At 35.3% G+C, this 14,250-nt stretch overlaps 1 protein-coding gene across 4 annotated transcripts in view; it reads right to left on the reverse strand.

Annotated features, from left to right (window-relative positions):
* NELL2 (neural EGFL like 2) overlaps positions 1 to 14,250 on the reverse strand; it is a 419,741-nt gene that overhangs the window by 254,886 nt on the left and 150,605 nt on the right. The gene's annotated exons all lie outside the window — the stretch shown is intronic.

Raw genomic sequence — 14,250 nt, forward strand, 5'->3', positions numbered from 1 at the left:
TCCAAGCTATTAAATCAATTTAGAGACATATAATTATCATGATATATAAAAGTCATCTAGAAGCAAGAGAAAATTATCCAAAGAAATTTTTAAAAAGATGAGTGATGGTAGATTTGCTCTCCTGGATAATAACTCATGCTAGAAAGCTATGATAAAATACTGTAGAAATAGTATCCTAAGACACAAATAAATTAATAGAGAATGAGATAAATCCTAAAACATACTCAAATACATGTAAATATGTAAACATCTAATGTAACAGAAAGGTGTAATGTTCATAAGTGAACAAAATAATCATTTAACAAATAGTACTAGAATTATTGGTTAATTTGCTTGAGCAAAAAAAAGTTAACTAGATTATTATCTCATGTACACAAAAAATAAATCCCAGGTTGTTTAAATTTAAAATGAAAAAAGAAGGGGACATTCAGAGGCTGGATAGTAAATATTTGATGAATAAAAAGAAAACAGGGCCTTTTAAAGCATGACAACACTGAGGGCAGAACTATTAGCAAAAGACTAAAAGAATCAATTACGTGAAATTTTACATATTTTTTATTGAAAAAAGAAACAACATTATGAAAACATATTTGCAACATATATATTAGATAAGTTTTATCATAAAAAGAGCTCTTACAAATGAGTAAGAAAAATGCAAATAATTAATTTTTAAAGTGGACAACATACATGAAAAATTATTTCATAAAACAAATACACAGCCTGGTGCGGTGGCTCATGCCTGTAATCCCAGCACTTTGGAAGGCCGAGGTGGACAGATCACCTGAGGTTGGGAGTTCAAGACTGGCCTGACCAACATGGAGAAACCCCATCTCTACTAAACATACAAAATGCGCCGGGTGTGATGCTGCACGCCGGTAATCCCAGCTTGGGATTACTTGGGAGCCTGAGGCAGGAGAATTGCTTGAACCCGGGAGGCGGAGGTTGCGGTGAGCCAAGATTGCGCCACTGCACTCCAGCCTGGGCAACAAGAGCGAAACTCCATCTCAAAAACAAACAAACAACAACAACAACAACAACAAAAAAACAAGAAATGTTTATACATTGTTAGTGGGAACATAAATTAGTAGAACCTCTTCAGAAAACAATATGGAGATTTCTCAAAGAACTAAAAATAGAACTACCATTCAATCCAGCAATCTCACTATATGGTATCTACCTAAATGAAAAGAAATTATTATAGTATATCAAAATATATAGCAGGACTATTCACAACAGCAACGTCATGGAATTAACATAAGTGTCCATCAATCCAGCCCATCAATGTAATGACTGGATAAAGAAAGTGTGGCATATATACATCATGGAATACTATACAACTGTAAAAAAGAATGAAATCGCATCTTTTGCAGCAGCCATAGACGGAACTGGAGGCCATTAACCTAACTAAAATAACTCAGAAACAGAAAATCAAATACTACATGTTCTCATTTATAAGTGGAAGCTAAACAATGGGTACACGTGGACATATAAAAGGAAATAACAGATACTGTGGAGTTCAAAAGGGAAGAGTAGAAGGGGCGTGAGGGTTGAAAAATTACCTACTGGGTATCATGTTCAGTATTCAGGTGATGGGCACATTAAAAGCTGAAACGTCAGCATTATGCAATATATATCCATGTAACAAACCTGTACATGTGCCCCCTGAATCTATAAAAATAAAATAGATTAAATATGCTTTAAAACACAACAAAAAAATAGAAATTGTCAACAAACATAATGAAAAAAATTCAACCATCCAGATTTTTACCTCCACTTTAGTCCTTTATTCCAGACTCCAGGCTCAAATATCCAACTAGTTGCACTACATTTCCACTTAGATGGCTAACACACCTCTTAAACATAACATGTCTAAATTGAACTTGATCTTAGCCACTCTCCCAAATCCAGCTCAATTACCAGCCTTTCCAATCTCAGGTATTAGCAACTCTGTCCTCTTTCTTCCTTGATACGAAAACCTTGTAATCATCCTTAACTCCTCTCTTTCACTCATACCCATTTCTCACCATTAAAATTCCTGTTGGCTCTACCTTCAAAATATAGTACATCCAAAACCTAATCATTTCCCATAACTTCCACCTAATGAAGCTACCATCATTTCTTCCCAAAAACAGACCTGTCTTGCCTAAAATGTGTAACCAGCAACCCAGTGCCCTTGGCATAATAATAAAACTCCTTACTTTAACGCCATCCTACCTCTCCAGCTGAAACTCCTATTATGACTCTCTGCACAGCAGTCACCTCTGCCACCTTTCACAACATGACACCTCACTACACAAAGCCTCTGAATATTCAACCTCTCAGCTTACACATTCCTCTTTCTCCTCTTCACTAGTTAAATGCTATTTTTCATTAGAACTCAACTCCAACATCTTTTTCTCAGGAATACCTTCCCTGATCTCCCTGATGGTAGAATTTTACTTATTTCAGGTGCTTTATCAACAGCTTAATACTGCATTGCATTGCATACTTGACCATTACATGATTACAGAAAAGAGATTTGGTGGTAAAACACTTATTTCACCTTTATTTCACTTAATTTCTATATGCCTGGAACAATCATTCCATATTACTATTTCTAGATCATTTCAAGAAATATTCTCCAGCTCATAAATTCATTCCTAGGCACATGGAAAACTCAGCCAGGACAGTTAATCCAATTCTTACATCCCATTTCATATTCTACTGATTGTCTCCCCCAGCTCTAAGTCCTTCAGCATTTAGGAACTGTGGTCTGAAGAGACATTAATACATTAAATAAATCAGTGAACAAGTACAATGTACATCTTGTTCTATACCAGCCCGCTCCCTCCCTTCTTTCCAAGTAAGAAATAAAAGTGACCTTTCTGAGATTCAAGGCCTGAGAAATGCTGGAGGTAGACTACAAGCATGAACATAGATGGGCGAATTATTAACATTGCCTTGCCGTAAAAGGTCCTAATTTGTGGTCAGGAAAGCTCATTTTTTTATTGGTTTAAAAGCATGATGCTTACCCACAAAACAGTATGAGAAGAATATGTTATCTACTGCATTTTTTCCTCTTTCTCAAAGCATAATAAAGGATTAGCCTCCTAAATCTAATAATAATGATTTAGGCAAACAAACAAATAAACAAAAGGTTTGTTTGTTTATTGGTTTGTGTTTTCTTACAAATAATGCTACAGTAAATTACAAGATCCTAAAACTGGTTAAAAAGGTTTGAATAGGTTAAACAAAGACAAGAGAATATCCAGGGCCATCTGCAAACACTTGCTTTTAGCATCATGAGATATATTTGTGCGGGCTCACTAACTCCTTGTAAATCACCATCTTTAAAATTACCTCAAGAATCAAGTGGTACAGAGCACAATTCTACGAGGAAGGATTAATGGGAGAATTTTTACAAAGGAGAAAAGAGAAGTTAAGCTTATGGAAAATGCATTGTCCTAAATTTTTCTAATGCTGTATTGCTTTTATTAATCTTCTTATCCTTACAAGATTTACAATAAAAAAACAAAGACTTCAATGTATGTGGAGTACTGATAGTTAACAAGTTGGAAGAGAACAGTTTAATTTAGCATTGAGATAGCACAATCTTTCTCAGCAGAACCACCCAGCATAAACTAAAACTATTTTATGGGACTACCCCAAGCTACTAAAGGCCTGAGAAATTAGACAGATGTGATTTATTCCACAAGTATTCAGAAAAAGACCTCATCTAATACAAATGTAAAGAAAAGTTTTCCAAAAAGCTTTTGGGACCAAAGAAGAATTCAACATGATCACTGACTTTTAAGAATTCCAGTTAATAATCAAGGTAGGTCTAAACCTTTTACATAGATACTTTTAATTTTAACTCAGTGTGTTTTCTCTATTCTTTATTTACCAAAAACAAGTAAAATCCAACCAGAAGGCATTTGCTTTTGAAATTTCTCTTCCTGAACTATCAGAATTCATAGTTTCTGTTCCATGTTTGAAGTCTTACAAAGTAATGAAAAGTTACGCTTTCAATAATAGGCATACACATTTCATTTTAATACGAAATACTAGAAGATTTACTTTTTATTTTTCTCTCTTCTCTTACTATTCATATAGAAATAACTACTATAAAATCATATTTCCTAAGTACTTACATAATCATTGAACATATAGGTAATTAAACTCCTTGATGTCTCCAGAACATCACAAACTCTAAATTCTCCATTCAAACTAATTTTCTATTTCCATTGATGAAATATGTTACAAATCATACAAGACAATGTATAAGAAACACTACATATGTTTAAATTGTGGTGCTGCCACTTTACTAGCTGGCTTATCTCAGGCAAAAGCAGTAACCTCCCTAAGCTTCACTTTCATCTGTAAATTGGGAACCATTATGAGAAACAAGAGCTCTCACACTTAGAAAATACTTTTAAAATGCCAGCTTAAAACATCCCTAAAACATATCCTGACATCTTACTGCATACTTAAGATCAAAAAGAGAGAGAGAGAGAGACAGCAATACTGAGCTCCTGGACGGTCAGGGATGCACACCTGTCAGCTAAGTCCTTGCTAATCAAAGTATGTTCCATGAACCAGCAGTGTTTGCCTCACCTGGGAACTGGTTAGAAATGCAAACTCGTAGGTCCCACCCTGAAACACTGATTCAGGATTCTTATTTTAACAGAATCTCCAGATGATTCCCATCCCCATTAAAATTTAAGCGGCACTGAGCTAAGTGACATGCTCCTGTATACAGACCTTACAGCTTGTCTGAAAAAAATTCAGGTCTCAGCAAAATTACCAATGTTATGAATCATGGAGGCCACTTTCCAATGGTTAAAATCATAAATATTATATTTGCATATTATCTATTGTGCTATATGGACTTCAAATTATCTTTCCTGGGTTACTGAGTTTGTTGCACAAGTATTTGTGAGACATCTCTTTATAACTTGCAATTTATTTATAAGTGAGGGCCATTATGAAGGCAGCCGAGAATTTTTTTTTAAAACTCACAATGTAACTAAAGTATAAAACAGTCAATAACTCCAGATCTGAGCCTTAAATCCTAAAATCCTGATATGGCCCTATGGCTTAACCCAAACTCCAGAGACCAGGTAGCCAGTTCCCTAACATAGAGAGCATTCTAGCAACTGGGGTGAAAGGGGTGTGAACAGGAGCTGCAGCTATTTAGAAACAGAATCTAAGTAGAGGCTCTAGTATATAATATAGGTGAAATCTATACTGTGGCTCAGTGTGGGATTGCAGCAGATATTCTGACAAATAGATATGTTACCCGCTTAACATTCCTAAATTGGAAGAAGCTCCATTCTTACCACCACCAACTCCAGGAACAATTTTTAAGGCAATTTCATGTGGTATTTTTTTATAGTGAAATATTTTTAAATTGGGGGCCAGATTTTGCATAAAAGAAAATGTGCTTAAACTGTACTGCATCTCAACCGTCTTTAAACTGAAATGTGTCTGAATTGGCAGGGCGCAGTGGCTCACGCCTGTAATCTGAGCACTTTGGGAGGCCGAGGCGGGCAGATCACTTTAGGTGTTTGAGACCAGACTGGCCAAAATGGCCAAACCCTATCTCTACTAAAAGTACACAAATTAGCTATGCATGGTGGCTGGGACCTGTAATCCCAGCTACAGGAGGTGGAGGCTGCAGTGAGTCAAGATTGTGCCACTATACTCCAGCCTGGGCGACAGAGCAAGACTCCATATCAGAAAAAAAAAAAAGAAAGAAATGCATCTGAATTCTGCTTTATCACAACCGTCTCTAAACTGAAAAAGTGAATTCCTTTCTGTCCCTTCCTCATACTAAGCTCCCATATCATTATGTTTTCTTTATTTAATTCTTAATCTATAATAATTTTATACCATTTATAAATATGTACAGAAAACTGAAGGCCACATGCCATTTTCAAGGTAGCCATTGGAGAGGCCAGTGCAGCTGAGTTGTTGTTTTGTACGTTTGGTTGAGGACATGGGTGCTGTGGCATTATTCCCCAGTGGGCACTAGGTTGTCCCTTTACCTTTACTATATACCCAAAGGACTATAAATCATGCTGCTATAAAGACACATGCACACGTACATTTCTTGCGGCACTATTCACAATAGCAAAGACTTGGAACCAACCCAAAGGTCCAACAACGATAGACTGGATTAAGAAAATGTGGCACATATACACCGTGGAATACTATGCAGCCATAAAAAATGATGAGTTCATGTCCTTTGTAGGGACATGGATGAAACTGGAAAACATTATTCTCAGTAAACTATCACAAGGACAAAAAACCAAACACCGCATGTTCTCACTCATAGGTGGGAATTGAACAATGAGAACACATGGACACAGGAAGGGGAACATCACACTCCGGGGACTGTTGTGGGGTGGGGGGAGTGGGGAGGGACAGCATTAGGAGATATACCTAATGCTAAATGAAGAGTTAATGGGTGCAGCAAAACAACATGGCACATGGATACATATGTAACAAACCTGCACATTGTGCACATGCACCCTAAAACCTAAAGTATAATAATAAAAAATAAAAAATAAAAAAAGGGTCCCATTTTGGTCCCCTAGAACTGTGCTAGACAGTTTGATTTAATTATTATTGCAGGTAGATTTGCATAACGCTTTCTTCTGAAAAGTCTTAGGTCACTTAAGCAATGCCATTATATGTGCAGAGAAATTCTTTTGAGAAAGTGTAATGGGACATGAAAAATAATAAAATCCACAAAATACATTTATTCAAGGATTTTAATAATGAAGAGAAATTACAATTCAGAGTGAAGAACTAGAAGCTGAGTACTCTCTATTATTTTTTAATAAAACATAATTAAATAGGCACAGTATAATGCCTTAGAGCCAGAGGACAGTATCCGTGTTACGTCTACCGGAAAACCCACTTTCATATCAGATAAAAGGGGAGGTCAATACATTCTTATGCCATCTGTGGAATTTATTGAAGATGCAGAACAGCAATTAATTTAACAATAATTTTATATGAGTGCACCAGACAACATTGTTTGTGGTAAAACAAGAATGTTTGGGCTTCCATTGACTATCTCTCATTAAAAGATCTCCCATAAATTGCCATTTTCTTGTCAAGGTTGCCTGGGAAAGAGAACAAAAGCCCCGCAATGCCTTTTCTAAAGACCTAGTGAAACCCAGAGAGACGTGCTGTTTTCAGGCTTCCCTCAGCACTTCCACCTGGTGCTCCCTCGCCAAAGGAAGAAAACATCTGGGACCATCTTCTTGTAGAATAATTTGGCAAAAACTGGCAGTATTAAAAGTGTCATAGTCTTTGACCCAGCAACTCGACCCTTAGCAACTTACTCTATAGATAAAGCCTTAAGACTGCACCAAGATTATGCATTAACGGCTTCCTGCAATATTGTTTCTCATAACAAATATATAAATTAGTTAGAAACAATCAAAATATCTTTAGAGAGGGAAGAAATAAAATAATAAACTATATAGTGGAATAATATGCAACTATTTTTATTTAATATGAAAATATCTCCAATATATGTTATTAATAAAACAAAGCTCAGGAAAATGCTTAATATCATTTACAATATATAAAAAGCCTAGACAGGCAACGTGAGTAGACACATTAAAAGTCATCTGGAGGGATACACAAAAACCAGAAGTTTGGAGGAGAAAGAATAGGGAGGTTTTTATGTTTCATTTTATATCTGTTTGCATGGTTTGCAGATTTATTATATGCATGAATTATTTTTAATTAAAGCATTAAAAATACTGTACTAGGATTGGGAAGAAAGAATGGTAGAGTTAAACAACTTACACTACCCAGGACTAGCATACAGGACACAGCAGCTAAGTCACTGTGACATTGTAATCACTCTGTGATTCTGCCCTACATTTCCCTGGCATTCCAGCTCTGCTATGAGCTGACTAATTAACAGCAGATTTATATTTTTCTAAAGATCATTAAAATATATCACATGCTGTCTCAGAGTAATTAATCTGAAGGCTGTATTGTTAATTATTCTAGTTTATTAATATATTGCCAATTCAGTATTTTTCTACTGATTTGACATTTATTAGTTTTTATAATGTTTAAAAGGTAGCAGCATGCCAAGTGCCTTTTTAAAGGTTTTTTTTTAATTAAGATAAAATTAATGACAGTACAGTATTTAGGAAGCCTACAGGATTATCTTGATGAAATCTCTCTTTAATAAATTTAGCTATTTGTCTTTAGAGAAAACATTCCCTATCAGAGGCTCATTATCTTAAATTAATACACAAGTGAACTATTTTCTTGCCTATTTGTCACATATACCTATAGAATTATAAAAGTGTTCTAATTCTATGATTTATTCAATGTTATTTCAAATACTAAATTAAAGTAATGTTAGTGAGAAAAGACCGTCCAGACCAAGGCTGGATATGTGATTTCCAGTGACACCATTAGCTTTCAGCTCATTCAATTTTTTGCTGTGTCATAAAATTCCTTATTGACTACAGACTTTCAAGAAATATTCTTAAAACAGCGCATCTGATACATAAAACAACACACCTTTCTTTTGATTGCTACTTCTACCTTTTTCATTATTACATAATTCCTCTCATTTTATATTGGCATTCTATTAATGCGGCCCCTCGTGTCTCTATCACACCAACTAATTTATAATTGTGTTCATGCATGAGAACCTCCAGTACATCCTAAATATTTCCCATGCTTCCAGCATTATTGTAAAAACAGCTATGTTTATTGGTTACTTTGTTTCAAAATTATTTTCTGTTTTACCGTAGCCTACATAAATTATGTTTTCCCCCTCTGTTAAAAACAAAAAAAAAATTCTTGGTGAATTATATTCTGTTGATTTTTGTTGAAAAGAACACATGTTCAGAAATCTCTGATTCCATTTTATCATATTATCATCCAATTTTTAAAATCACTAAGTACTTGAGAAGCAATCATTTAGTCTCCACTACCCCTACTTTGCTATGCATTTTAAGGTGACAGGACCAGAATCATCTATATTGATGTGCAAATAAAATAAGCCTCCCAAATTACCACTTCTACTAAAAGCAAGAAAATAGTTCTTTGGAAAAGTATAAATAGAAAATATTTACTCTTACTTTTTATTATTTAATATTAATGAAAGCAGCCCATAAATATACAAAAAGGCACTCATCTTCATTAGTCACCTGGGAAATAACAAGCTTAGGCTGCGGTACAATATCATTTACCGACATCATTTATCAGAATGTTAAAATTAAAAAGACTAAAAATGGCAAGTGTGGGTGAGGGTGTGGGGCGACTGGAATTTTCATACCTTGTTGGTGAGAAAATAAACTAGTATAAGCACTTTGGAAAACTGTTTGGGAAATTGGTTTTGCCATAGAGTCAAACAGTTTTACCCTCTGACCAAACAATTCCACTGTTTTAAATATATACCCATCAAATACATACATAACTAAGGCCAAGAAACACGTAAAGAATTATTCTATGAGTACTATTCACATAGCCCAAATCGGCAAACTACCTAACTGCCATCCAACAATAGACTGAATTGTGGTATATAAACACAAATAAAATATATGCAGCAATAACTATAACTGATCTGCAGTGGACATCAAAATGATGCAATAAGTATGAATGAGATGCAGCTACATTTTTGATCCGCATCAATATCATTGATGGATGAGTCTCACAAAGGTGGATGAGTCTCACAAAGGTGATTCTGAGTACAAGAAGCCAGACACACAAAACAGTACATAATAATGAGATATTAGTTCTGGGTTTCAATCTTGATTAAGATACGCCCACAATATTGAGGATGAGAGTGGCCTTGGGGAAATCAGGACACAATTTGAGAGAAAAAAATTACCGTGCATTACATACTATTTGATCTTAGTAATGTCACTTAATCTACCTGGCTTCATTATTCTTCTATAAAATGGGGATAATGAAACCATACCTCCCAAAAGCAAATGGCTGTTTCAAAGAACGCTTAAGGTCCTATGTAGCTTTAAAATCTAAAGCTAATGAACTAATGAGATCATTTCACTACTTTGTATTTTTATCAATAAAAACATGAGTGACTCTTTTAATAAAAACAGTAATAACAGTTAACATTGTTCTAAGCACTTTATATTTATTACCTATTCAATGCTTACACAGCCCCTATAAAGTAGATACAATTGTTATTTCCATTATACAAATGAGGCAACTGAGGCCATGAGAGGTTAAGCAATTTGACCAAAGTCTCACAGCTAATAAGTTGTGGAGTCAGAATTCAAACCCAGAAAATCTGACTTGTAACTCACAGAATTAACTACTCAATATGCAAAGATATTACAGTAAGTCCACTTTAACTAAACCAAGATGGTTTTTAAAATTAAGTTTAAAATAATCTGATGTCTAATCAGCACAGAGAATATTAAAGTGTAATCTATATTATATACTGAAACTCTGACCTTGCTCAACCAAAAGAATGATGATTTTTATTTATTCATAGAATTCTGGACTCTGTGGAAATACCACTTAAACTAACTGTTACTACTAGGCAAATACCAACCAGTTCTGATGGTCACATTCACATTCCCTGTATTTGAGAACTCTCTAATAATGGAGGAAAGACATTACAGCATCAGTTCAGATTTGCCTCAGATTCCCTATTTTCATGAACCACCTTTCCTGTGAAGCAGAGCTCTGTACACAAGCCTGAATCTACAATCAATATAAATAAATAAATAAATAAAGGCATGCATCCATGTAATAGCATTAATATTCAGAAAAATTAAATTGTTTCCTAAATTCAGTGACTTTCAGTAACATTCGATTTCCTAGAATTTCAGTCAATTATTTTCTGATAAATCTTTTTTTAAAAAATCTGGGTTAAGATTATAATTATGTACTTTAATCATATCTTGACCTCATTCTATTTCAGAGTTAAGGTCATCTAAAATATTTATACTTTCCATTTTCTACAGCTATCTTGAATATGTGTCACTAAATCTCCCTGTTTGCTAGTTGAGAGCCTGAGACCAAGATAAAGGATGTGGAGGAGATGGAGACTGAAATGGAAGAGGATGAGTGGTGAAGGCAAACTCTGCCACCTAAGACTCAACTAGGATGCCAAAACACCTCTGGTGAGCTTAGCTACTGGTCGATAAAAATAGATCACTTAGATTAATTATAACAGATGTTTTTTGTTTTTTTTTTATAAAAAGGAAAGCAGGCTGTCAAAGCACATCACTTTCAGATGGAACTTCTCTGAGACCTCTAACTAACTGTGTTTTCCTGAATGGCTTGGAATTCTTCTTATTAGGAAGATGGAGATAATACATACTTACACAGCTGTAAAGATCAAATGAGGCACAAAGTATGTGTCTTGTAACCTATAGAAGCAATATGGCTTCATTATGGCTGTAATTACTATGGCTTTAACAATTTGGCCTTGGCATTCCTGCCTTTGGATTTTATCCTCTCTGTTTAACTCCAGCACACTATTTTAATGGTCCAGGCAGGAAATTAAGCCCCTCCTCCCAATGCTTTGTTTATGTAGATTCAACTAAAGAAAAGGCTTGGTTTCTTCTGACTTCTTTCCCAGAACAACAACCGTCTTGCTATTCATCAGTATTTATATTCAGATAATGAGCTGGAGTTGAAGTTACCGAGGGAAACCATAAAGGAAGCTGCAAAATAGGACTGCCCAGAAATGTGCAAACAACTCCGATGAAGCAAGCCTGAAAGCATTAAAGGAAGAACACCAAAAAGTGACTGGCCACATGCACGTGTTTCGTTCATTTCAATCTTGGCAGAGTCACGTTCAGCAGTTAGGTTATATGCTTTACCTTCCAATGGCTTTAGAAACAGTAAGTGATTAATCTCTTTAAGCTGTTTTCAATAATAATCTATTTTATCGGGTTTTGTCATTAAAAAGGCAGTTGAGCAGAAGCGTTTCAAAGATAGGATCAATGTAGGGTCTAAGAAGAGGGCTTATATTCATATTTAAAAGAGTAAAAAACATAGGAATTTACTTCTACTCCACTAAAATTAGATTTTCATAAATTATAACAGTGACACTACTGTGGAATTAACATAGGAAAATAAGACTGTTTCTCCTCACATGCAATGGTGATGCACACACACACACGCACAAACACACATACAAGACATCATAGATATGTGTAACTATTGGTTTCTCCCACTTTAAATACATATGAAAATCTGTACTATTTAAGTAAGTCAGTCAAAGGATTACTATTACATTTATTTTAAGTGTTATCTGTCTTCTACAAGACTTTTCAGAAGCACGTTTTCTGGATATTGTCAGTGACTTATTTTTAAATTGTGCTTTGCGGAGACTCATTCCCAAAAAGAACCTCTAAGAATATTCACCATATGAACTAAATGCTTATTTCCCTAAGGGGAACTATCTATGGCTGTTTACTGAAATGTCTTGCTAGCTCTAGTAAAATGTTAAATTCATTAAAACTAAAATTTCAAATCTTTGAAATACAAGCAAACACAGGCATGAACCCTCTCTATTCCTCTCTATTCCATGGTACTTATCTTATATATCATTAAATGTGAACAGAAAGATAGTCACTTTATACTTATTATTTTTTAGCCATATCTAATGAAGGCCTATGGCTTTTTTTTCATTATGTTGTGGTCTGCTCACTGATTACTCACTTCCAGCTTTAACTATTTTCTATATGAAGCAAATAGTTGGTTTTCAATCATTAACACCAAAGACTGCCTGAAACACTCTTCATTAATGAATCTCAAAACATGTTATCATTTCATTATGTCTAACCGCATGTTTCTTGGGAAGAATTCAAGCATTAGTCTGATTTAGTCTGCAGTTTACTCTTGGTAACAGAGACAAATGGTAAGACGAGAATTGAAATTCACTTCTGACGAATCTCTCACAATGGCCCGTTATTTCAATCAACCTGTATCTAATAACACTGACATCACTTAATGCAAATCTGTCATATCCATGAATAACAACATAGAATTATGGATGAAAAGAAGGATAAAAGAAGTTAAAGCAGGGCTGGGCGCCGTGGCTCACGCCTGTAATCCCAGCACTTTGGGAGGCTAAGGCAGGCGGATCTCGAGGTCAGGAGATCGAGACCATCCTGGCTAACACGGTGAAATCCCGTCTGTACTAAAAATACAAAAAAATTAGCCGGGCGTGGTGGCAGGCGCCTGTGTCCCAGCTACTCGGGAGGCTGAGGCAGGAGAATGACATGAACCCGGGAGGTGGAGCTTGCAGTGAGCCGAGATCACGCCACTGCACTCCAGCCTGGGCGACACAGCGAGACTCCATCTCAAGAAAAAAAAAAAAAAAAAATTAAGGCAAAAAGTATGATTCCTTGCTATTGTATTATGAATATGAAGCCATATATGTATATATGGTCCTTCTTCCTTCCTCTTTCTAACCACCTACAAAGAAAACTATATATTACCACAAGCCTCCTTTTATTAAGAGAAGTCCTAGAAAAATGCAGATTATTTCTCACCAAGGAAATTAGCTAGTGACATGTAAGAAAAATTGTATTCAATCCTTCCTAGTTCCACTGAATCGACTTGACTAGGCTAATACAGTTTTATGAGATGGATTGGCTTCAATGTAAAGCCTAATAAAATTAAATATAAATGCATTCCTGAGGGAATTAAATCAATGGACTACGAAGCAACTTCCTGATTTTTCTCTGATAGCTTGTCACCCTTACCTACTGTCCCTCTCTCTCTCCACCCCCCCGCCACTTCTCCCCACTTTGTCTTTTTGAGAGTATACATATAAATACACTTGCATTTACAGAGCTCTATATATTCCACAAACTTTAAAACAACTCAGTTTTCAAGTATGTTACTACTCCTTTGTGGAAAAAACAGCTAAATTTTTAAATACTCTTTTTAACAAAGGTTTAAGTGAAGTCTTTTAAAGTATAAGAAACATAGAGAAGTTACTTCCATTATTTATTGAATGATCTAGAACCCAGGTAAGGGTAGTTACAGATGAGTCAAAAAGTATTTTCTGACATCAGAAGTGAACTGTTATATAATGACTGCTAAAAGGCAGAAAAGCTTCCACACACAGTGGTGTGAGCCTTTTTTTCCCTGAGTGAAGGCCATGGCCCTTATCTACACTGGACAATCCTATAATAATGTGGACTTCTGTTGTTTGGGCTAATGGAACAGCATATCTTCTGCTGCTGAAGGCCACTTGTATCATGGATTTCATTGGTTATTGCAGCCGTG

Source organism: Nomascus leucogenys, chromosome 11, assembly GCF_006542625.1.
Source record: "Nomascus leucogenys isolate Asia chromosome 11, Asia_NLE_v1, whole genome shotgun sequence".
Lineage (NCBI taxonomy): Eukaryota > Metazoa > Chordata > Mammalia > Primates > Hylobatidae > Nomascus > Nomascus leucogenys.